Here is a 24200-nt window from a genome sequence, read left to right as displayed (position 1 = left end):
ATCCAGTAGAACCGCTGTCGGATAGTGGCCTCCGTCTTGTGTACCCCGAAATGACCGGACCGGTCATGGTAGGCATCTAGCACCATCTTAGCATCTCGTCGGGGAATGAGGATCTGGTGACACCTCTCCCCGGAGACCGGGTCAAGAGAGTTCCGCAGGATCAGTCCCTTCTGTAGGAAGAGCCTCTTTCTTTGCCTCCAGAGTCGCCTTAGCTCGACATCAGGATAGGGCCTCTTTATCCGCATGGGGACCCGACCAGTAGAGAGGTAGTCATAGATCTCCCCCAGGACGCGGGACTCTTCCTGGATGGTCTGCCACCTGGCCAAGTCTTGCGGGGCCCTAGGTGGAGGCGAAGGCGTTTCAGGCCTAGCTGCATCAATAGCACTCTGGGTAGCGAACCTTTGGTAGAAGGGAGGCATTTCTACATCTTCCCAATCGCTGTCCTCTGGGGCCTCTTCGCCCTTGGGTAGTCGGGACAGGAGGTCTGCATTGACGTTAGCCTTGCCACTGCGGTACTTAATTTCAAACTGGAAATTGGCCAGTCGAGAAGCCCACCGCTGTTCCAGGGCGCCCAGCCGAGCAGTGTTGAGATGCGCCAACGGGTTGTTATCCGTATAGATGGTAACAGGGGTGGCAGCCAGGTAGTCCTTGAACTTTTCGGTGACGGCCCACACTAGGGCTAGTAACTCCAACTTGAAGGAGCTATAATTGTTGTCGTTCTTTTCAGCGCCCCGAAGACTCCGGCTGGCATAAGCTACAACTCTCTCTTGGCCATCTTGAACCTGGGACAGCACAGCTCCCAGGCCTTGGAAGCTGGCGTCCGTGTAGAGCCGGAAAGGAAGGTTATAGTCTGGGTAGGCCAGGATAGGAGGCGTAGTCAACAGGCGTTTCAGGGTTTGAAAGGCAACCTCCTGCCGTTCGGACCACTCGACGGGGAGCCGTCGGTTGTAGCTTTCTCGAGGGCAACCCCGGAGTAGCTCATTGAGGGGCTCGGCCACCTGGGCAAAGTGGGGAATGAAGCGGCGGTAATAGCCGGCAAATCCCAGAAAACTTCTCACCTCCTTGACGGTCTTAGGGGTATCCCAGTGTTCCATAGCCGAGATCTTCTCTGGATCGGGTTGTATCCCCTCAGCACTCACAACATGCCCCAGATAGTTCACTTGGGGTTTGAGAAGGTGGCACTTGGAAGGCTTGATTTTCAGGCCGTGATCGATTAGGACCTGGAACACTTCAGCCAGATGATGGACGTGATCTTCGTAGGTACGTGAATAGACAATCACATCATCTAGGTAGAGCAGGACACTCTGAAAGTTGAGATGGCCGAGACACCTTTCCATCAACCGCTGGAAGGTAGCGGGGGCGTTGCACAGACCGAAGGGCATGCTGGTGAATTCAAAGAGCCCCATGGGGGTGGTGAAGGCCGTCTTCTCACGGTCTTCGGGTGCCATGGGCACCTGCCAGTACCCACTGGTGAGGTCCAAGGTGGAGAAGTAGGCGGCTGACCCCAAAGCAGCAATAGACTCTTCGATCCGGGGCAAAGGATAGGCATCCTTGTGGGTGATTGTATTTATCTTCCTATAATCCACGCAGAACCGGATGTTACCGTCTTTCTTTTTCACAAGGACAATAGGGGCAGCCCACGGACTCTGACTTTCTTGGATAACGTTAGAGTCTTTCATCTCCTTGAGCAGTTTCTTGACCTGCTGATAGCTGGCAGGGGGAATTGGCCGATGTTTCTCTTTGATAGGCAAATGGTCCCCTGTGTTGATCCGATGCTGGACCAGGTTGGTCTTCCCGAAATCGAGGGAGTGTTTGCTGAAGGCCTCGTGATACCTTTTGGCCACCTTGAGAATGCCGTGGAGGTATTCAAGTGGGGTATTGGCATCGCCAATATGGAGTTCATCCCACCAAGGGGCGAGAGCCCTGTTTGAGTCCCTTTGAGTGCCACGGATGGAACTCTGATAGGCGATGGTCTCCTCACAGACGATGTCCTCAGGATCGAGTTGGTATAACATGGCCACGGTGGTGAACTTGGGTAGGTCAGCTGAGGAGTCTCCAAGGTTCACCAGACGGACAGGGACCTGACCATTGGAGACGGTCACCAGGCTTCTAGCGGCCCTGACAAGAGGTTGCCCCTCAATTTCCATAGCATCCAGAAGGGCCACATAATCAGCATTGTTGAGGCCTGGACGGACCCTGCACCAGATGAGGAACTCACTGTTAGCTGGGATGGTGATCGGACGAGCATCTCTAGTGCGGACACGGCAGATTTCTCCTCGAGGGTTGGCAAATTTCCGCTGAGCGGCGAGCACCTTTATGGTCTTCTGAACGGCTTGCCTGTACTGAGGAGACATAGCACAAGACATAGAGGCATTCAAGGCATCCAACACTTCAGTGAATACATGACGGATAATATTCATGCCTAATACCACGGTCCCACTATCTCCCTGAGCCTCAGTAACAATGATACCCTGACGCGCTAGCTCCCGCTTCCCTATGCAGACAGTGGGTTCCCAGTAACCTAGTTGCACAATAGGACGACCATTACTAGCAATAAGTTTCAGACGGTATTTCTCAACTGGACCTAGGGTTCTCAGATCCTAATGTTCTTCAAACACATGCCTCGGGATAGTGGTAACCTGGGAACCTGTATCTACCAGAGCCTCCAGGGGGACTCCGTCCACCCAGAGAGTCACATGCGGGCATTGTGAGAGGAACCTTGAGAACCACTGTGCTTCCTGCGGGCCTGGATCTCGACCTCCTGGGTGTTGGCCCTCGGACCCAGGGGTAGCCCGTTTAACTGATAGCACTGAGAGCGGTAGTGTCCATGTCGCCTACAGTGGCGGCAATAGGGGCGCTCAGGGGATCTAAGTCTCGGTGGAGGAGGCCGATCGGGAACTGAATACTCAGGGCAGGGGTCCTGTGGTGGTGGAGGTGTTGGATAGGCCCCTTGTAGCCCCCTTAGGGCTTGGCAGAGAGAGTCAACCACTTGCGTAAGGAGAGCAGGGATCGCTGGTGAATTAGCCGGGATAGACTGTTGGGCAGCTTGTATAGCGGAAACTGGTGGAACCATAGTGGGCACTGGAGGTGGGGGTATAGGTCCCACCGGATCCGGGCAATCTGAACCTGGAGTACAGCCGGCACAGGGATTGTCAATGCCAACCACCCTCAGAGCCAGAGTCTTGAAGTCCAGGAAAGGCATTGTAGGGTTTTGGGCAGCTAGCATACGCAGTTGGCTCTGGATGAGTCTAGAGTCCACCCCCTCTATGAAGCGGTCAGTGATCATACTCTCCACAGCCGAGGGGTCTATGGTATCAACCTGTCTCAGGGCCCGGTAGGCAGATTGGAGTGCTAGTGCATAGTCTCTGAGGGTCTCACCTGGCCTTTGTCGTCGGTCATAAAACTTAAGGCGGACCTCCGTGGGTGACTGTACCTCAAATTCTTTACTCAGCCGGGCCAGGATCTGTTGTACATTAGCTTTCTCCGTAGCTGGCCATGACCGCACCTCCTCTGCAGCGGGACCCTCCAGTTGTCCTAGCAGCAACTGCACCTGCTGAGTGGGAGAGAGTGAGACAAGTTCAAGGGTGCGGGAAATTTTTTCCTTGAAATCAGCCAACGTGTGGGGTTCTCCTTTATAACTGGGAAGATTGTTGGGCCCAATGAAGAATGGGACCGCTGCGGTAGCCATAGCAACGGGAGCCGCGGGAAGCCTTCTTCGGGCCGTCGGCGAACTGCCGGACCCGTCAGAGTCACTGTGATGGCCGGTGGACATGACGAGGGGTTCTGGTGTAAGGCGCCTGGAAGAAAGTAGGGGCGAGGAGAGCTTGCGGGAACAGCAGGCACCGATAGGCAGGGTGTCCGGGACCGGAGAGGAATAGGGCGGAAGTCAGCATCAACACTTCCGGCGGTCCGGGCACAATCTCCTTCCCTCCTGCAACAGAGGCTTGGATACTGCAGGGCCGGTGCGGAGCGCGCGCGCGCGCGAAGACAGTGCGTCACCGGCTGACTTGACCCCTTAGCAGGCCGCAGCGCGGCAATAGCAAAGTCTCTGGGGGGATTAGCAGTACAGTTCTGGGGACACTGACAGTTGGCACAACACAGTCTGCATCCTGTTCGTGACGCCAAAAATGCGATGCCCTGGCCCCTGGGGGCCACTTCCGCAGTGCTGGTGTTATGAGCGGGCAATGACCGGGGCAGCTGCAGGGGTTATACTTGTCACGGTATAGGCCTGAGGGCGGCACAGCTGTAGGGCCGGTCTGTGGAATCTGCGGGTGATGATGGGCATGCGATTCTTCGCTGCACTTAGTCAGGGCACCAGTTAGTGGACACCAATGCCAGGGTTCAGTAACAGCGGTTTTATTATAGATGAGGTAACTAGTAGCAACAGTTCTGTCCGGATGCAACCGGGTATATAGCAGGCTTGGACAAATAAAGCAGGAGTGGTGCTGCATAGGCTGTGAGAATACGTGCCGGATGATGGGAGTAGGAGTATGAGAGAAATAGCGTTGCTGGGTGGATTAGCTTGAGAATAATACTTGCTGTGAATCCTTGTAGCGATGAGGAGAGATAACGGAATGACACCCAGATGAGAGAGAAGACTCCGGACACTTGAGCAGGCAGATACAGCCGAAGACTTGAATACAGCAGCAGAATCAGTCACTCTTCTGAGGGAGAGGATAGAACAACACAACCTCCTTGCTTGGAAGCAGGGGGAAGACTAACTTGTTAGGAGGAAGTGGGAGGTCACATGGTTGCTCCTGGCCAGAACTAGTCGGCCATTGGAGGAACCATGGTTACAGGTCACGTGATCAACAGCCTTGCATACCACTGTACACTGTAATAATACACAGGAATACATGAGAATACACATGAGAATGCACAATACCAAAGAATATTAGGGGAAAACCAGCAGCAGTTGCAGTGCAAACACTTACCAGAACAGGCATTGACACAGCAAGAGAAATGACCATAATAGGAGTAGTAGTCTGCATGTTCTGGGACACTGCACATATACGGTGTGTGGGTTTATACCCTAAGGGTGCGTTCACACCTACAGGATCTGCAGCAGATCTGCAGCAGATTTGATGCTGTGTTCAGTTATTTAAATGAAATCTGCTGCAGAAAATCAGCTGCAGATCCTGTAGGTGTGAACGCACCATTAAGGACAACTCCCACAAATTTTTTTTTTTACTTATTTAACACACATTACAAAGTTATATAACTTTGTAATGTGGTTAAATACCCGGTCTGGCCCCCTTCCCCCACTTTCGTAAGTTAAAGAAATTATACATTACCTATTACGGTCGTCGCCGTCCTCTTCTCCCGGGCGCCATCTTGTGACAACGTTGTCAGAGCCGGGGGGCAGTCCGGGTCTTCTTCCTCCTCGGCGTCTTTATGGAAAGTGAATGGGATAGAAAAGGCTGCTGGTGCACATGCGCACCAACAGCCTTTTCATAGGCTGGAGCACATCACATGGCTTCCAGCTTGCTCAGCCCTGATTGGCTGAGCTTGCTGGGAGCCATGTGATGCGCTCCAGCCAATGAAGAGGCTGCCAGTGCGCAAGCGCACTGGCAGCCTTTTCCATCCCCTGGACCCGGGAGACATCGCTGGACGGCGGTGACGGAGAGGCGGACGGCGGGCGAATCGAGTGGCGATCATCACCGGAGGGATGGTGAGTATGGTGTCTGTGTTTTATTTTGGGGAGGAGTTGTCCTTTAATAAATGATTTCTGGTTTATGTAATTCAAATACTTAAAGGAGAAATCAGGGCAAAAATAAAATAAAACAAGATGGGCAGGGGGTGGTGGGAACATAATAAAGAAGTAATACTTACCTATCTTGGTGCCTCCGTAGCTTCAATGCCACTGCTTAGTGTCGTCCTTTGGTATCCTGTATTTTTAATTCCAGTGATGTCACAGCCTGCTCAGCCAATCAGTGGCTGAGATGGGCCCCTCTGCAGTAACTGACTGACTGAGCGGGTAGTTTCTGCCGGGTTGTGATGACACAGGAACCCGGGAAGTGCGGGATACTGGAGGGTGATAGTGAGTGAAGGCACTACAGCTGTGGGGGCACTGGGATGGGAAAGCATGACTTCATTATTGCATTCTCACCACTCCCTGCATGAAAATACTTTAGATCTTTATTTCCAAGTCCAAGACTAAAGTATAGGCAAACAACTTGCTACAGGTAGGCACCACTAAATAAGCTTGAGTGCCACTATATGCAAAGTAATAATCACAAAAAAAAAAAAAACAAGAGAAAAGAACTTGAAAATGTTGACTGAGCGCAAAAAATTATATACAGTCACGGTATTGGTCATGTCTGGTGTGGAGGTGTTATCCAGTCACAGTATGGTGGTGTTGGTCAGGTCTGGTATGGCGGTGTTATCCCAGTCACAGTAGGGTGGTATTTTTCACATCTGGTGTGGAGGTGTTATCCAGTCGCAGTATGGTGGTATTGGTCAGGTCTGGTGTTGCAGTGGTAAATGTGACGCCTGGAGCTATTGCCTACCAATCTACCAATCCTGTGGTGAGAATTCCTTTCCGACAATATACAGACCGCTCTAATCATTGATGCAATGTGGAAATTTGTTTATGTTTTCTGCAGTTAAAAACCATGAAAAACGCTATTCAGAAATACATGTGGCCGAAACCAGGCTCCCATTACTTCATCAGTAGTCATGTGCTGTTACCAGGATTAGTGGCCATACCCCTATTGGTTACCGCATGAGGGTCTGGTTTCGGCTGCATGTGGTGTCGTACAGAAACATGTCCTAAGACTGATCAGATATCAATATGATGTTCAGAAACTAGAAAATCATGATGCTGATTGGTGAGTGAAGATGGGGCGTCTCCAGGTTTAGTGCCTAGGGCAGCTGCAGCTGTTATTACGGCCCTGTCTGCGATCAATAACTTTTGACATGCCTGATGACCTTTCAAAAATCATTTTTGATGACTCTTTATAGTATATAGCAGGGGTACTCAACAACTTTTAGTGAAGGTCCACTTACCGGGGTCTATTGTCAGGTAAAGGTCCAAGCTGAACATCAGTAGGAAACGTGTTTTGTTACTTTGTCACAAACGTTCAACTATTTATATACAGAATTGCTGCTTATTAGCGGGAAAACTGGCATTTTTTTCTCTCTCACCAGGCCATTATTTTAAAACAACGGCTGTTATGATGCTGGTAAATTACGTCCATCTGATTAAAACTGCTGTCATTTTGATGGCGTGGAAACATAGCCTTAGGCTATGTTCACACAATGTCAAAAAAAGAGAAAAGGCCTCCGCCTTTTCTATTTAAATGACGTCCGTTATTACCGCAATTTAAAGAGAACCAATCACCTAAATATAACTGTCCCTATTATGAAAGTACATCTCTCCCTAAGTCTATTTATGAAGATACAGACTGCATTTGCAGTCTGTATCTTTATACTTTACCTGATCCTCTGTTCCCTGGCTGTTCCGGTGGGCGCCGCCATCTTGATGACGTCACTTGCATTCCAGCAGTGCGTTCCAGCGTGACGTCATCAAGATGGCGGCGCCGCCGAAACAGCCAGGGAACAGAGGATCTGGTAAAGTATAAAGATACAGACTGCAAAGGCAGTCTGTATCTTTATAGATAGACTTTATAAGGAAACAGACTGCATTTGCAGTCTGTAGCTTTATACTTTACCTATCCTCTGATTCAGTGCCGCAAGGCCGGGCGCCGCCATCTTGATTACGGGCCTTGCGCTCCACTGCTGGAAGGCAAGTGACGTAATCAAGATGGCGGCGCCGGCCTTGCTGCACCGAAGAAGAGGATTAGGTAAAGTATAAGATACAGACTGCAGATGCAGTCTGTATCTTCATAAATAGATTAGAGAAGAGGGACTTTAGATAATACACAGCGATCTTGCGCTGTATAGCGCGAGATCACTGTGTATTAACAGAGCGGCAAGCAAAGGATCATGGGAACCTTTTACTGCCACTCTGCATGATAGGAGTTTCCTGTCTCGCGCCGGCTCTTTTGAAAAGAGCCGGCTCGAGACAGGAAAGTTAAAAGGGAATATTTCAATAAAAATAATGAATTATATTTGCAAATGTCAATAAAATTATGATTTGCATCTAATTAGGGAATACATTTTTTTTAACTTTCGTCCATGATTGGTTCTCTTTAACTGACTGCAATGCATTGAAGTCAATGGGATGACGGACATCTAGTGCACACAGTGTATTAAATGATGGATGTTTTCTGCATGGCACGGACGTTAAAATAATGATCTTGTCAATTATTTGTGGACATCTTTTTACTATATTTACTATTAATTAATTCATTTATTTAATGGACTTTTCAAGTAAAGACACACCCAAGGCCAATTAGTAAACCCAAACTACAATGAGTACCAACAGCTGTTATTACACTGACGGGCTGCCAATCCTCAAAATAACGGACATCATTTTTGGACTCAAAATGACAGATGTCATTTTAAAAATGGTAGCCTTTACACATAAAGTAACAGAGAAGAATCAGATTCCTGGTTGTCTTGTTTTTTTATATGCTGAACATAATTGAATTTGTTCAATAGATGACATATCCTCTCCATTAGAGAATGCCATTGAATGTCCTATATACATAATTTAATGTTGCACTTTTCAGGTGGTCCTGAAGATCCAGTTATCTATGTATTTATAGAAAATCCTTTCCCTTCTAGCACGGTTGGCATGCTACAATAAATTGTTATCTATGACCTTGGAGAACCCTTACAGATCGTAGAAACAATGCAGTGGATTTTCTTATGTATGCCTATTGCTAATGCAGTAGATAAAGGTCATTTTCCTGCTTGAAGAGAATTAAATAGGAAAGAACTATAGACCGGGGTCACTTACTGCCACTGGACTTGCTGGCTGGGGAACCAGTTGTGTCAGACAAAAGCAATTACTGAACATGAACCTGTGGATGTTTTTTTTTTTTTTTAAACTTCACAAAAATAATCTCTGACTTCTTCTGTATCTATATATGAACACACCACCATTTCATACTAAATGTGTTTCAGTGTTTATCTTCAGGTGTGTATCCATGATGCTTATAGTGTGACTGAATGACAAGTGCTTGTTATGGACTATGTTAGACAATTGAAGCTATAAAAGGCTCAAATACATGAATTTGAATTCTGGTAAGATGTCATGAAGTAACATGTAACCTCTTAAGGACAAGCACTCTCAAAGTCTAAAGTGTTCTCTGTACAAGCCTATAACCACTTTGACCCTAAGAGGCTGAACTCTGCTCCAGCTGTGTCTAAACCGAAGCTAATATCATCCACCAGTGTGTGAGTACCACTCCAGACTGCCAGCTGCTGCCATCTGCCATACTTTGCGCCAGCTGTCTCTGTTTTTCCGCTGATACACCTTACCAGTTGGCAAATGCACAAAGGTAACTTTAAGTTTCTGGGCCCAACTATAAACTCTATAGCAAGACCCCTGAACGATATATCTTATGTGGCAGAGGAGCCTTTAGGCCTAGGTGCAATTTCTACCTCAACTAGACTCCTTATAGCTATGGCTCTATTTGAATGCCGCTTTATATTTCCAATCATCTACTTTTCACCACCAGCCTTTCAATCTAGTCCTAGTATATTCTCCTCTCCGTCCATTGCCCTCCAGATCTTTCCACCTTTTGAGCTATGTAACTCATAGATAACTTTCAGAAAATGTTGTGTATAAATTGTCTTAAAGGAGACCTGTCACCCCTGCTGCCGGGGTGAAGCTCGCCCGACCCCTCGCTGGAGCCCCTTATACTTACCCCTTCCTCGAAGTCCTGGTCCCGGACCCCGTCCCGCTGCAGAGAAATCCCTGTCGGAAGTCGTGCGCGGGCACCAGAGATTAGTCCCACAGCCATAGAGAATGACTGCTCCAGTAATTTTTTTTGGGCGTCGGACTCATCTCTGCAGAGACAGTATACAATCTATGCTGATCGTCCTTTTCCGGAGGGAGCAGAATGTCACCGGATGTTTCCAAAACACTTGACAGCAGGGGAGAAAGGGCGGCCTGAGATCTGGAAGCAGTGAGGGAGTGAGAGAGGTAAGTATACATTACTCACATGTACCCCACTAGTATGATATTATCCTGGACAACCCCTTTAAGTTCCTCATACACCTTATACTTCAGTGGCAGGTTCAGGCATCGGTATAAGATGTATGGGGCTCTCCTGACCGACCACCAACAGATGATGTCTGGTGACATTGGGATCATGTGTGATGGAAAATCACTGCCTGACTTATTTGTTGTAGGAGAGATAAGCCACTGTTAGAGCTCTCTGGCTATGGCTTACCCCTCCCCATAGAGAACAAAGGAATGCTTGGCCATATGTATGGGGAGAATGCGGGCTGGATGGGAGAGATAACTGGCAGCTCAGCTGTCCGTTATTGAAGGTGTACGGCCACCTTTGAACCCAACATATCTATAAATACCCACCCACTATAATCTAGTAACAATTCACAGAGAATATTGGCCATAGGATTTATAGAAGGACATTCTGAATTTGGTTCTCAGACACTCTGTACACACACATTTTATTGCCGTCGGACAATATTGCTGCATTTATTTATTTAATTATTATCCAATAAAATAAATTCTCTATGAAGTATCTGATTACATCCAGGAGGAAGCCAGACATCCATGGAGGATTGCTTGCTTCAATATCTAATACACTGAAACTGCAATAAAAGGTAATTGATGCATCTATAAAGAAAACATAAAATGTTTATTGAATTGGTTTCCCTATCTATTATATTACATCATATTGTTGTCTCTTGGGTCTATGTTCAGGTTAGGTTCATAAGTTTTTTAATATTTTGCTGTTTTGATATTTTTGCAGTTTTTTATTTTAACAGTATCCAAAATTTAGACAAAAATGTGTTTTTCAATAGTACATATGGAATTACCCTCGACAGGAAGTTGTGTAATGTCAGTGTGGTGTTGTCTCAGCAGCTCCTCCCTCCCTCCTGGGATGACATATCATCCTTTGCTGTCTCAGAAGGCTTGGCTGGAGTTTGAATCTTTGAATTGAAGTCTTACCCACTATGTGATGTAATACCTGTGACTAACCCCTACAGCTCAAGTAACTACCTCTCTTCAGCCAACACAGCTCTGCCACGTGCTGGTTTCACACATGGCAGGGTTTTTGTTTTTTTTTTTAAACCGCCACTGAGGCTTTAAATGGGAATCTGTCTCTAGGTTTATGCCCCTTAAATGAGGACAGCATAAACTAGTGATAGAAATGCTGAACAGATCAGTATATTACTTACATCATTTTGTTCAGCCGTTCTCCTAATATGCAGGAGAGTTCTTGCCTCCCCCTCCCCCGCCCTCCAGCTGCTGATTGACAGGTGACTGCCTATATACAGCATGGATAGATAATTGCCAATCAACAGCTGGTGGGCGGATTTTTCTGCTTCTCATGAATATTGAGGACTACTGGGCTCATGCACATAACTACTTATTGTCCATGTTATTCAGGAGGAGATCTCTGGATCAGCTGCACACAACAATGTAAGTGATACATCATTCTGTTCAGCTTCTCTGTCACTTGTTTATGCTACCCTTATATAGGACAGCAGAAACCTACTGAGAGAGTCTTTTTAAACCAAAGCAAGAAGTGGATCCGACAGGTAGGAGACATGTAAGGCTAGGCTCACACTGCGTTTTTGCAATCCGTTTTTTTCATCCGTTTTTTTGCAAAAAACGGATTGAAAAAAACTGATGCATTTGTGTGCATCTGTTTTGATCTGTTTTTCCATTGACTTTCATTGTAAAAAAAAAAAAAAAGATCAAATTGTATCCGTTTTTTTTTTGACGGACACAAAAGTAGTGTCAGCTACATTTTTGTGTCCGTAAAAAGAAGCTGATCTGTTTTGATCCGTTTTTTTTTTACAATGGAAGTCAATGGAAAAACGGATCAAAACGGATGCACACAAATGCAACAGTTTTTTTTGATCCGTTTTTGCAAAAAACGGATTGCATTAGCGCAGTGTGAACCTAGCCTTAGTGCTTCCTTAGTTTTACCCATTACTTTGAATCCACTTCTGGTTTTGGCTCAAAAGTGAAACCAGCATTCACCATAACAAAGCAATCAGCCGCATGGAAATCAACAGCGCTCTGTTTTCCATCTATGTAGATAATCAGGACTATTTACTACTAATGTGAACGCTGCCTTGCCCTCCACATAACTTTTCAGGTTCCAGGATGTTATGCGTGAACTCACGGCTGTGACATCCCAAGGTTTATATACCTCGTATCATTTGGAAGTATATTTAATGATACCGATCCTGTAATGCTGTTTGGGGTTGGTACCTGAATTACTGTACAGAGTGGTAATAAATACCAGCCGCTAAAAGCCACTTATTGACACAGCCATGTTAGTGCAAACAAGTGTGTGTACACAGCAACACAAGTAGTGCGGAATAATTGTGTCACCAGGCAAGGGCTGCTGTTAAATGATAGTATTATGTGCGTAATGTTCATAGTTGCCAAACATTCTAATGTAATTTACTGGGACACTTTGCTGCTGGGCAGATGCATCCGTGTATCACAACATGTCAGGAATGGCTGGGTGGTAAACTGCAATACCCAAATAGGTAAAGACAGTGGGGGACATCATGGTTTTCTTTTTTTTTACTTTGAGCATACTGTATAACTTTATATATAGCTTAGAAACTACCAGATCCTTATATATCTTTATAGTGGTAGGAGCTTAATTTTTCGCATATTCCCAATATAGACATAGATTCAAATGATAAATGCCTGTAATGGATACACAGTAAGCAGGAAACCCCTAAAGGTGCCATACACCTCCAACAGCTATGTCTTTTAATCCCCTATACACATGAACGCTTGGAGAAGCATTCTTGTGTTGCGAAAGGATGAAAGGAAAGAGAGGGTGAGCTGTAGCCAGACTCCTAAGGCAGTGGTTTATCTACCTGAGAACAAAAGAATCGGGCAGTGAAAATTCAACATGTTATCAATCCCCCCGAACCCCCCCCCCCGCCAGATTTTATAATCCGCCAGACTTCTCCTTTAAGGTGGCCATATATTTGTCCATCTGACAATTATCTCTACCGGTTCTGTCAAAATCAGTGGGTTCAACCATCTTTGCATGTAAGCCTTAAAGGGGTTGTGTTATTAAGACAACTATGTTTAAACAAATGCATTATGTGAAATAAACATATTTTGAATATACAAGCATTCCTGATAAGGCCATGTTTGAGCCATATAGCCTTACAAATCCTCAGTATACTGGCATTGTTTTGATAACCTGTTGCCCTTGGTTATGACCCACTAACATGGGTCAGGCATGACCAGGGGATTGCTGACTTACCGGGCAAACACCCTCCCCCAACCATCCAATTAGCCACCATATTCCCCAATAACGACAGACAATAGGCTTTTCGGAAAATATGGCCACAGCAGCCTTTTATTAAGCAGCACAAAATAAATAACATTTTTTAACTCCTAGTGCTAAACAGTTAACCCCCAAGTGGTCGGTCCTCGAAGCCCGAAATAATAATACCGCTGGCAGTCCTTATTTTCCATGCACAACCCAATAACCTGCAGCCGAAGTAACGCCGGCTCGCAAGCAAAGTTAACAAGGTATGTGCGTTACCTTCCCACCAGCCACGCTCCCAACCTTCCTTAACATTAAATAACTACTGCCAGTTCCAACCAACTCCGTCACCTTGCCAACCATAACATATAGGGAGTCCGGAACAACTAGTTCCCTCCCAAACTATCCATAACCGAGAAGCCACCCGACTTCGAGGACCCTCCACCGTAAAGCTGCTGCGACAGAAGACCCCCTTATTACCCCCACCGGCAGCAAACAATCACAGAAGAAAAAAGGGGCGGGTGGGTGGGAGATTCCTCCACGGCTTGAGGCCAAAAGGTAACCTCCCCCCCTGCACCTGCCTTAAATACCCCTTGACTTTCCCCCACCCCCTCACATCTCTCCCCCCAATCATTACCCCCCATTAACCCCAGGGCTCCTCCCCCCCCCCCTTTAGCCTAACCCCTCACCCCATCACCCAGGCAACCTCCCTCATGCAGCAAGGCCCTGTCATGAAGGCCTCCCCTTAGGGTTTTTTAACCCCCTAGTCCGGCCTAACTTGACCAGGGGATTGCTGACTTACCGGGCAAACACCCTCCCCCAACCATCCAATTAGCCACCATATTCCCCAATAACGACAGACAATAGGCTTTTCGGAAAATATGGCCACAGCAGCCTTTTATTAAGCAGCACAAAATAAATAACATTTTTTAACTCCTAGTGCTAAACAGTTAACCCCCAAGTGGTCGGTCCTCGAAGCCCGAAATAATAATACCGCTGGCAGTCCTTATTTTCCATGCACAACCCAATAACCTGCAGCCGAAGTAACGCCGGCTCGCAAGCAAAGTTAACAAGGTATGTGCGTTACCTTCCCACCAGCCACGCTCCCAACCTTCCTTAACATTAAATAACTACTGCCAGTTCCAACCAACTCCGTCACCTTGCCAACCATAACATATAGGGAGTCCGGAACAACTAGTTCCCTCCCAAACTATCCATAACCGAGAAGCCACCCGACTTCGAGGACCCTCCACTAACGGCAATATCTGACCACCTTAGATATTGGCGTCCCCCCAAACCCTAAGAGCCACCTCGATGCCCCCTTGCAGTGCCAAACACCAAAGATCTATGCCAACAGCATTGAGGTGGGTATTGTCACCTCTCCAATAACCCCCCGTACCCGATTCCAAATCCGGATGACGGACCACCACAGCCCCATTACGAGTCATGAATCTACCAACCGCTCGATTCACTTTTATACGAGCCTTATTCAACCGTTCAACAGACCGGGCCCCATTCCAGTGCCGGCGCGGAACAATATCCGACCAAACCGTCACCAACCCTGGAAATGAGGCCCAAAGTCGAAGAAGGTCGAACTTCACATCCCTAATGAGCTCTCTGAACGGCCTGGAACCAATATCGTTGCCGCCCAGGTGAAGAACCAAAATGTCCGGCGCACGGTCCCATCTGGCGAATTTATGAAACTCAGACAACATACGGCCCCATGTCATGCCTTTACGCCCAAGCCACCGAATACTAGCCACCTCGCGCGAGAAACCCAGCTGACGACCATCCGGCCGCACCGCCGCACGGACTGCACCCCACCAGACGTAGGAGTGGCCCATGATCCAAACCAAAGCACTACCAGGACCTGCAAGACACAAATAAAGAGTTTAAAAAGCATAACACAACCGACCAACGCAAGCAACAACCCCCCACCCCCTACCGAACATAACTTACAACCAATGAGGGCGAACATACGACTTAAAACGGGCCGACTCCCAACGCCCTATCCTACGAACCACCTCGTCCCCCAGACCTGCTCTCGCCGCCTCGGTTGCGGCCCCAATACGAAAAGAGTGCCCCCCATAATCACTAGCGGCCACCCCACAAGCAAGCAAACACTTCCGGAAAACGGCCAAAAATTGGTAACGCGACAAAAACCTACCGTCCATGTGCTGTAAAAACGGCCCAGACTCGACATAAAAACGGCTACGATACTCAGCCACGCACCGAACCGGACAAACCCCAGCCCCCGGAACACCATACAACGTAACCCTGGAACCACTACCAAACTGGTCAGTCTTAGACCGCCGCAGCAAAAACACAACACCACCCTCCACCAACTCAACATCCTCTGCCAGAATACCCCCAGGCCTGGTAACTGAAGGACTAACAAGCTCCCCCACCCTCAACGCCCCAAAAAAAGCCAATGAAAAAGCCAACCGAAAAAGGCATGCCTCGAACCCATCCGCACAAATACCCTCCAAACGACCACACATAGACCCCAACAACTGAAACGATACAGGACGCCTGGTATCGCCGGGCTTCCAACCCTTGCGGAATCCCACCAACGCCTTACGAACCAGGAACAATTTTGTAACATCCCCCAGCCCCCTTAACCTACAACCAAAAGCCACCCCGGCCACTAGCCGATTAACCATAGGAACAGACCACCCCTGATCCCAACAATGCCCCAACAACAACAGAAAGGACAACTCCTCACCTCCCACCTCCCCGACCTCCCGTTGCCAGTCCTCCCACTGCCCCCATGCCCTGGAGTATGCCATTCTCGTCCGCTCAGCCACCGAAGCAGAAATCAAGCCTGATGCCGCCCGAAAGGCAGCCGCCACAGTTCCTCTGGAAAAACCTCCGCCATCAACTTCGCACCAGGAGCGAGCCGACGAAAACGATCCCACTGTGAACGAGAAAGGGAGTCAGCAATCTCATTACACACGCCCGGCAAATGCACCGCAGTAACGCTAATGTTCAGCGATAAGCACAGCAACACCATCCGCTGCAACAACAGCACCACCGGCGGTGACGACGCCGACAGTGAAGAGATCGCCTGAACTACCCCCAGATTGTCACAGTGGAATCGAATCCGGCAATCCTTGAACCTGTTCCCCCAAATGGCCAATGCGACCACAATGGGAAACAGTTCGAGCAACGCAAGGTTGCGCACGAACCCCCGCTCCTTCCAATCCTCCGGCCACGATCCCACACACCAGTCCCCCTGACAGTACACCCCAAAACCGCCTTCCCCGGCCGCATCAGTGAACAGCTCAAAATCCTCAGCCGGCCGAACCGGCGCCTGCCACAAGGAGCGACCGTTATAGGCCTCGAGAAACGACGCCCATACCGCCAGGTCATCGCGCAGCTCAGCCCGCAACCGAACAAAGTGCCGTGGAGATGACAACCCCGCCGTCGCCTGCGCCAACCGCCGGCAAAATATGCGGCCCATCGGCATGATCCGACAAGCGAAATTAAGCTTCCCCAGCAAGGATTGCAAATCCCGAAGCCGTACCTTCCGGAGCCCCCGGAGCCGCGCCACCTCCCCGCGCAATCCCACCAACTTATCCTGGGGCAACCGACACTCCATTGCCATCGTGTCAATCTCAATTCCCAGAAAACTCAAACAAGTTGTGGGCCCCTCAGTCTTGTCCCTTGCCAGCGGAACCCCGAACCGCTCGGCAAGGACGTGAACCGAGTGCAGCAAAACCGCGCAAACATTAGAATCCCCAGGACCGACACACAAAAAATCGTCCAAATAATGAAGAATGGACGCCAACCCCGAAAAATCCCGCACCGCCCACTCCAAGAACGACCCAAACGCTTCAAAGTAAGCGCACGAGATGGAACATCCCATGGGCAGACATCGGTCAACAAAGTACCCCCCGTCCCACACACAGCCCAGCAAGTGCAGGCTGTCGGGATGAACAGGCAAAAGGCGAAATGCAGATTCCACATCTGTCTTTGCCAGCAACGCCCCCCGCCCAAACTCGCGAACCCACCTTAAAGCAGAGTCAAACGACGTATACACCACAGAACAGCGATCCGGATCTATCCCGTCGTTCACCGACAACCCTTTTGGAAAAGACAGGTGGTGAATGAGCCGAAATTTATTCGGCTCCTTCTTTGGAACCACCCCCAAAGGCGAAACCAAAAGCCCCACCATCGGAGGGGACGGGAAGGGGCCCGACATCCTGCCCAACGCCACCTCCTTGCCCAGCTTCTCCGCCACCACCGATGAGTGCAACAAGGCCGACTTCAAATTACCCCCCTGCCGAGGCAAGGTGACCGTAAGTGATGGAATACGGAAACCCTCCCGAAAACCGCCCTCCAACAGCGCCGCTCTCTCCCGATCCGGATATCTATTTAGGTAGGGCAACATCGCGTCCAGCCGGACCGGTGTCACCCCCTTTTCCAGACGCATCGCCTCCACTTCCCCTAACCCTCTGCCCCCTGAAACAGCGAGACGCCCCGTGGGTTCCCCCACAAGTGGAGCACTCATGTTTGAATTTACATTTTGCCCCGAACTTGCAACTTCCTTCATTGAAAAGGAAGCACAGCCCCTTTTGGACGGCCGCCGAGTACCCGGACTGTCCCATGCCCCCGGCGGACCCCTGAAAGGGCGAACTAACCGTCGCACTCTTAACCGGCGCCGTAACCCGCAACCATAAACCTATATCTTTATGGTCCCACCGGATGCTAGGCCTAACCGCTTTGCGCTGACGAAATTGCTCGTCATAGCGCAACCAGGACTGACCCCCGTAGGTACGGTAAGCCTCATGTACAGCATCCAAATAACAAAACATGCCCAAGCATTCACCCGGCGACTTCTCCCCCACAATTCCCGCCAAAATAGTGAAAGCCTGTAACCAATTCTGGAAAGTCCGCGGTATCAGCCGATACCGCCGGCTCTCCTCCTTATCTTTCTTATCATCTCCTGGCTTAACCCGATCCAAATTAAATTTCTCAAGGGGCAATAAAGAGAAAATCTCCACATATTCCCCCTTGTGAATCTTGTCCCGCACCTCCTGCTTAACATGGGAACCGAGGGGGCCTTCAAAGCACACATAGACCTCCCCCCTAGCAGCATCATCCAGTCGCGTAACATCCTCCCGCCGGACAGCCTCAGGGTCTGTCTGCGTTTCTACCGGCACCCCTGCCCCCGAGGACGCACTGTACACACCCTGACCACCCACAGCGGCAGCAGACATCGCAACACCAGCAGCGCTCCCCCCCCCTGTCCATGCAAGCGCCGGCGAAGGAGAAACCCCCCCCGCCCCTTGCCCCAGGCTACAGAAAAAGGCCCGCATCCCCTGCAGCAAATCACCCAAACCGCTCTGCCCAAAACCCCCCCCCGCGACACCCCCAGGCCCCAACCCCACAGGCAAAATTGTTCCCAGCTCACCTTGCTGCCTGGGTGCTGTGTGCCCAGCAGCGGACAGTCCGGCATCCCTCGCAGGCCCCGGCAGGGGCAGCGGCCCAGCGACGGGCTCCTCCCCATCTGACAGGTCATCTGGGACAGGCGGACTGCCTGACGCCTGCCATACCGCTCCGGCGCCCCCCTCGGACGGGGGCGCCGTTGAAGATCCTGGCACCGGGCTGCTACGAGCAGAGGGGGCGGGGCCAGCGGAACGCCGCCCGGTGACGTCACTCCGCCGAGAGGACGCAGGAGGCGGCCTCCGAACAGGCCCACGCTTAGACTCCAACCGGCGCCGAGCAGGCCTGCGCGACTCCACCACCTGCAGGCCCGCCGTTCCTGGTCCGGACCCTGTGAAGCCAGCCGACGTCGAGGGGAGAGGCGACTCCTCCCCCCTGTACGGATCCCGCCTGGAAACGGGATTGCTCCCAGCCCTGGCCGACCGGGCAATGGCGCGCCGGGTCGGCGCAGGGGCCGGAGCGTCCCTGGAGGGGCTCCCTACACGGCGCCGGACCCTGGGGGCAATGTCCGGGCTAAGGCGCGCCGGAGGCCGAGACCTCCGCGGCCGGAGCGCCACGGACGAAACTGGAGCAGGGGCCACAGACGGACCTGGCAGGAGAGCCTGAAGCTGTTCCTGGAGCCATAGCGGCCCCCTCTCCACCGCAGCCCGACGGAGCTGCTCGAAAGCGCCAGCCAGAGGATCCATACTTGCAGCACAGATTCCTCCACGGCTTGAGGCCAAAAGGTAACCTCCCCCCCTGCACCTGCCTTAAATACCCCTTGACTTTCCCCCACCCCCTCACATCTCTCCCCCCAATCATTACCCCCCATTAACCCCAGGGCTCCTCCCCCCCCCTTTAGCCTAACCCCTCACCCCATCACCCAGGCAACCTCCCTCATGCAGCAAGGCCCTGTCATGAAGGCCTCCCCTTAGGGTTTTTTAACCCCCTAGTCCGGCCTAACTTGCTCAGTTCAACTGCAATCTTCAGGAAATACTGGCAGTTGGTCTCCACTGAGCCTGTAATCTAGACTGGTCACAGTTTAGTGAGGAAACCAAAGAATAATTAAACCCACTGGGGTTTACCTTGTTACAGCTGGGTTCACACTACAAAAAAACTGATGAAAACAACGGATGCAACTGTGTGCATCCGTTTTGATCCGTTTTTCTATTGACTTCCATTATAAAAAAAAATTGGATCAAAACCGATCCGTTTTTTTTTTTGACAGACACAAAACGTGGTCGACCTCGTTTTTGTGTCCGTAAAAAAAAACGGATCCGTTTTGATCCGTTTTTTCTTAGCCTACCTTTGCTAAAAACAACACATTTGTATTCCTGTACATATATGTATAAGGTACACATTGAAATTTTATTAACTTTGCGTCATGACACCAACCTCTTTAAGCTCTTTTTCATGGGATAAAAGTGCAACCATTATGAAATCACTACTCACATGGTAAATGGAAGATTCTTTACAGTTTGGGACCTATATTATGACAAGGGGTGTCCACCATGTTTAGAGGGGGGAAAAAAGGGCTACATCTCCATTTTGTAATGTTCTTGTAGCCATCTTACACATAGTAGGTGAGAGCAGAGAAAGTAAAGTAACTCATGACTGTGTGATCAGACTACACAGGGTTTGCTTTTGTAGTCTGTAACCATGGAGACACATATGCTGTCACAGGAGCTGTCTACATTTTTGTTTTTAATACTACAGTTGAAATACTACAGTTTCTAGTTAAAAAATTACCTTATAAAAGCTACTACATTCCTAAAATAAAATAGAACTAATCTAGAAGAAGTCACCCCTATGATGAGAGCTGATGTCAAGCTTCCATGCAGTTAATTCTGGTTCTCCCTTCGGTGTATCTTTATGCAGGCACCTCCATGCTTCCATAAGAAACATAGGTATACTTGATCATTGTTGCTCCGTTCCTTATGAAGGCTCATTCATCACTCCATAGGGACAGTGACACTTATTCATAACCACTGTACTATATTGCTTATGTAAGAACAGATGTAGGTTGTATCCCAGGGAGATCTGATCGATCACTGCAGGTGCACAGATGGAAACTGCAATAATGAAAATCCTACAATATGTAAGGAGGAGGAGATGTTAGCTGACCGACTGCTTTATAAAAGAATGGTGGGTCATAGTGGGTGACATATTTAGTCTTAATTTAGTTTTATTTTCATATGGATTTCATTTACTATTGTTATTAAATGCAGCCTTTAAAGGAGTACTCCGGCAAAAATCTTTTTCTGTCAAATCAACTGGTTTCAGAAAGTTATATAGATTTGAATTTACTTCTATTTAAAATTCTCAATTGTTCCAGTACTAATCAGCTGCTGTATGTTCTGCAGGAAATGGTGTATTCTTTCCAGTCTGACACAGTGCTCTCTGCTGCCACCTCTGTCCATGACAGGAACAATCCAGAGCAGGAGAGGTTTTCTATAATGATTTGCTACTGGTCTGGACAGTTCTTGACATGGACAGAGGTGGCAGCAGAGAGCACTGTGTCAGACTGGAAAGAATACACAACTTCCTGCAGGGCATACAGCAGCTGATAAGTACTGGAGGACTTAAGATTTTTAAATAGAAATAAATTACAAATCTATGTACATTTCTGAAATTGTTTTGAAAGGAAAAGATTTTCCCCGGAGTACCCCTTTAAATCCTTTTGTTTACTGATTATACTACACAAACAAACTATAAAATAAATAGAAATAATATGGTTTATGGCCTGGTATAAGGATATAACAATGTTTTTAAAGAGTAATTTGATCATTAGTAAATTTGACTTCCTAATGTATGCATAAAAATATCACATTATAAGATCGGCCTTGAGCACTTGTGACACGGACCGGTCATCTGAAAGTGCATCCCTCACATGAGATGACAGCCGTGCTCTGCAGGATAAATGGTACGCTCAGATTCTGTCAATTATCATAAAATACATGTATCCTCTGACCCTACACCAGAGATCCCGGATGAGAGGGAGAGGAGGTGTATCAGCCCCTGTGACCGGGGGGGCTTCTTAACATGGAATGACAAGACAATGAAAGATATGTTAATAATTCAGCAGTTGATAATGAAATATTTAGTCTATTAGGCTTGTGTATTAGACATTAAATATGGATAATAGTTTTCTTTACAGCCGTGTTCTCTTTTCACCAACGCAATCAAATTTCGTGTAGTTGGATATACGTTTATCAAAGAAAATGACACCACCGCTTGTGCCATAGCGCTCAGTCTGATTGGTCAGCAACAGTGCTAGACTGCTACTTATGAAGTTATGGTTTGTTTTCTAATCAGTTGTTCAAACATATAGGGGGACATTTATATGTACCTGCCCCCAATTGCCCCGCCAGATTTACTAAGAGGGATGCACCTCTTAGAGAATTCGGGGTGAACTGTGCCTACCGTATGGTGGGCATAGAAATCTACACCTGCTTCTGAGGTGCCATCTGCCATGATCATAAATCAGGCCCTGGAGGAGGCCACGCCTCCTTCCTGCCTTGCCACACCCCCTGTTCGCCCATCAGGTGAGAGGGGATACGGCTGGCATACGTCAGGGAGAAGGAGTGCATCTGAGCCTTCTCCCTGGCGTACGCAATGGTATATGTCCCCCATAAAGCTAGGGGGAGCATAAGTAATTCCTTTTTCACAGTATCCACAAGATATGGCATAAATAAGCCATTTTTTTTTACCAGACGCTTCTCCCTAAAGGGATATCAATAGCGTATAAGGCCTTACAACCTAGACTTGACACCTTACCATTCATAGCTAAATGGGAACGAGACCTAAACATTTCACCTGATGAGGAGAGTTGGTACCGTATGTTTAACATAGTCTCCAGGGTCTCACACTGTATAGGCCATTTAGAAGCCTCTAGGAAACTAGTGTACCGCTGGTATCTAACGCCTTACCGTCTATCCAAAATTTACCCTGACTCCTCACCTACATGCTGGCGTTGCAGTAAGGAAGTGGGGAATTTACTCCATATCTGGTGGGAGTGCCCAACTTTAACTCCCTTCTGGAGCAAAGTCCAAACATTTATAAATAAGGTACTCATGTTTCCAGTGAATTGGTCCCCAGGCTTAGCCCTTTTGTCTTTGACTGCTGACGACCTTCTAATCTCAGACATGACGATTATGGTACACATCCTAATGGCCTCCAGAACAGCTATTGCTAGACGGTGGAAGTCTGTGGAGGTCCCCAGCATTACAGAGATAGAGGCCGCTGTGAACTTCAACTACAATATGGAACTTGCCATAGCGATGCGAACTGATAGACACACAGTGGTAAGGGAAATATGGGGCAAGTGGACGGATCATATGCACCCCTCAGGGGTTAATATAAATAATATAAATGTTTAGGCAATATAAACACTTAGATATCTATGCACTGCCTTTACACTCATATTGACAAATGATTGAGACGCGTTAAAGTCACTTAGTATTAGTATTACTATTAACATCATTATTGTTACTGTTCCGACTGTTCTTACTGTTCTTATCAGTTTCTTTTATACCCTGGCTTCAATTGATTAACCTGGATGTTGAAGGACGTCATTAGGATTTCTGTATACATTTATAAATGTTTTATAATATCTTATTAGGCAACTGCTGCAAAGTTGTTTGTTCACCTTAGTTCAGTTTATTGTCTTATTCTGTTCTTTGTTCTGTGAGCTATGTGAGACCTTGTGGTCTCCATCTTTGTTAACTTTGTTGACTTTGCTGTCTCTGTTAACCATGTAATTCCAAATAAAATATAAGTCACAAAAAAAAAAAAAAAAAGATATGGCATAAATAAAAGATCATGGATGAGCCAACCACTTGGGTCCCACCACTATCTTAATATGGGGACCCCGATAATCCCAGATAGATGGAGCTGCGGGCAGTGCATGCATGCAGTCACTCCATTCATTCTTCATGGAACCCTCAGAGATATAGACGAATGCAGCTTTCAGCTATCTCCATAGTCTATGAATGGTGTGGTGGGGCATGCACAGTCAACCACTCAGGATTTAGAGTCCCTTTCTTCTGCACTGTGGAGAGATCCCCGATGAGTGGGATGCATCTGAACTACTAGGCAGAGAAGAAGACTGCAATTGCTCTTTCCTGACATCACCTGTGATAAGCTCCTGCTGCTGCAACGTCACTTACCCGGCTGATAGATTGCCCGCTCAGCCAATCAGTGATTTTGGCGGGACACTGCTGCAGTCACAAACTGGCAGCAATCCAACTGGAGTGAGCAATCCATAAGGAGGCCATGACGTTTCAGTAGGAGGAGCTGGGTTTGTGACGTACCAGGAAGCCAGGAGGAATTGACATCCAGCGGCTGTCCAAGAGCGGTGATAGCGGTGCAACCGGGACGGGTGAGTAAACATACTTTATTATGTCCCTTAGCTTG

At 48.4% G+C, this 24200-nt stretch overlaps 1 protein-coding gene across 1 annotated transcript in view; it reads left to right on the top strand.

Annotated features, from left to right (window-relative positions):
* Positions 1 to 18374, top strand: part of KCTD17 (potassium channel tetramerization domain containing 17) — a 232002-nt gene extending 213628 nt beyond the window's left edge. The window contains exon 7 of the mRNA XM_069967156.1: positions 18363 to 18374. The gene's annotated coding sequence lies outside the window, so the exon portion shown is untranslated. The remainder of the gene's footprint in view (positions 1 to 18362) is intronic.
* Positions 18375 to 24200: the final 5826 nt, after the last annotated feature.

The sequence above is a fragment of the Dendropsophus ebraccatus genome, chromosome 4 (assembly GCF_027789765.1).
Source record: "Dendropsophus ebraccatus isolate aDenEbr1 chromosome 4, aDenEbr1.pat, whole genome shotgun sequence".
Taxonomy (NCBI): domain Eukaryota; kingdom Metazoa; phylum Chordata; class Amphibia; order Anura; family Hylidae; genus Dendropsophus; species Dendropsophus ebraccatus.
Note: the sequence above shows the minus strand (reverse complement) of the source record. Positions and strands in the feature narration are given on the sequence as shown.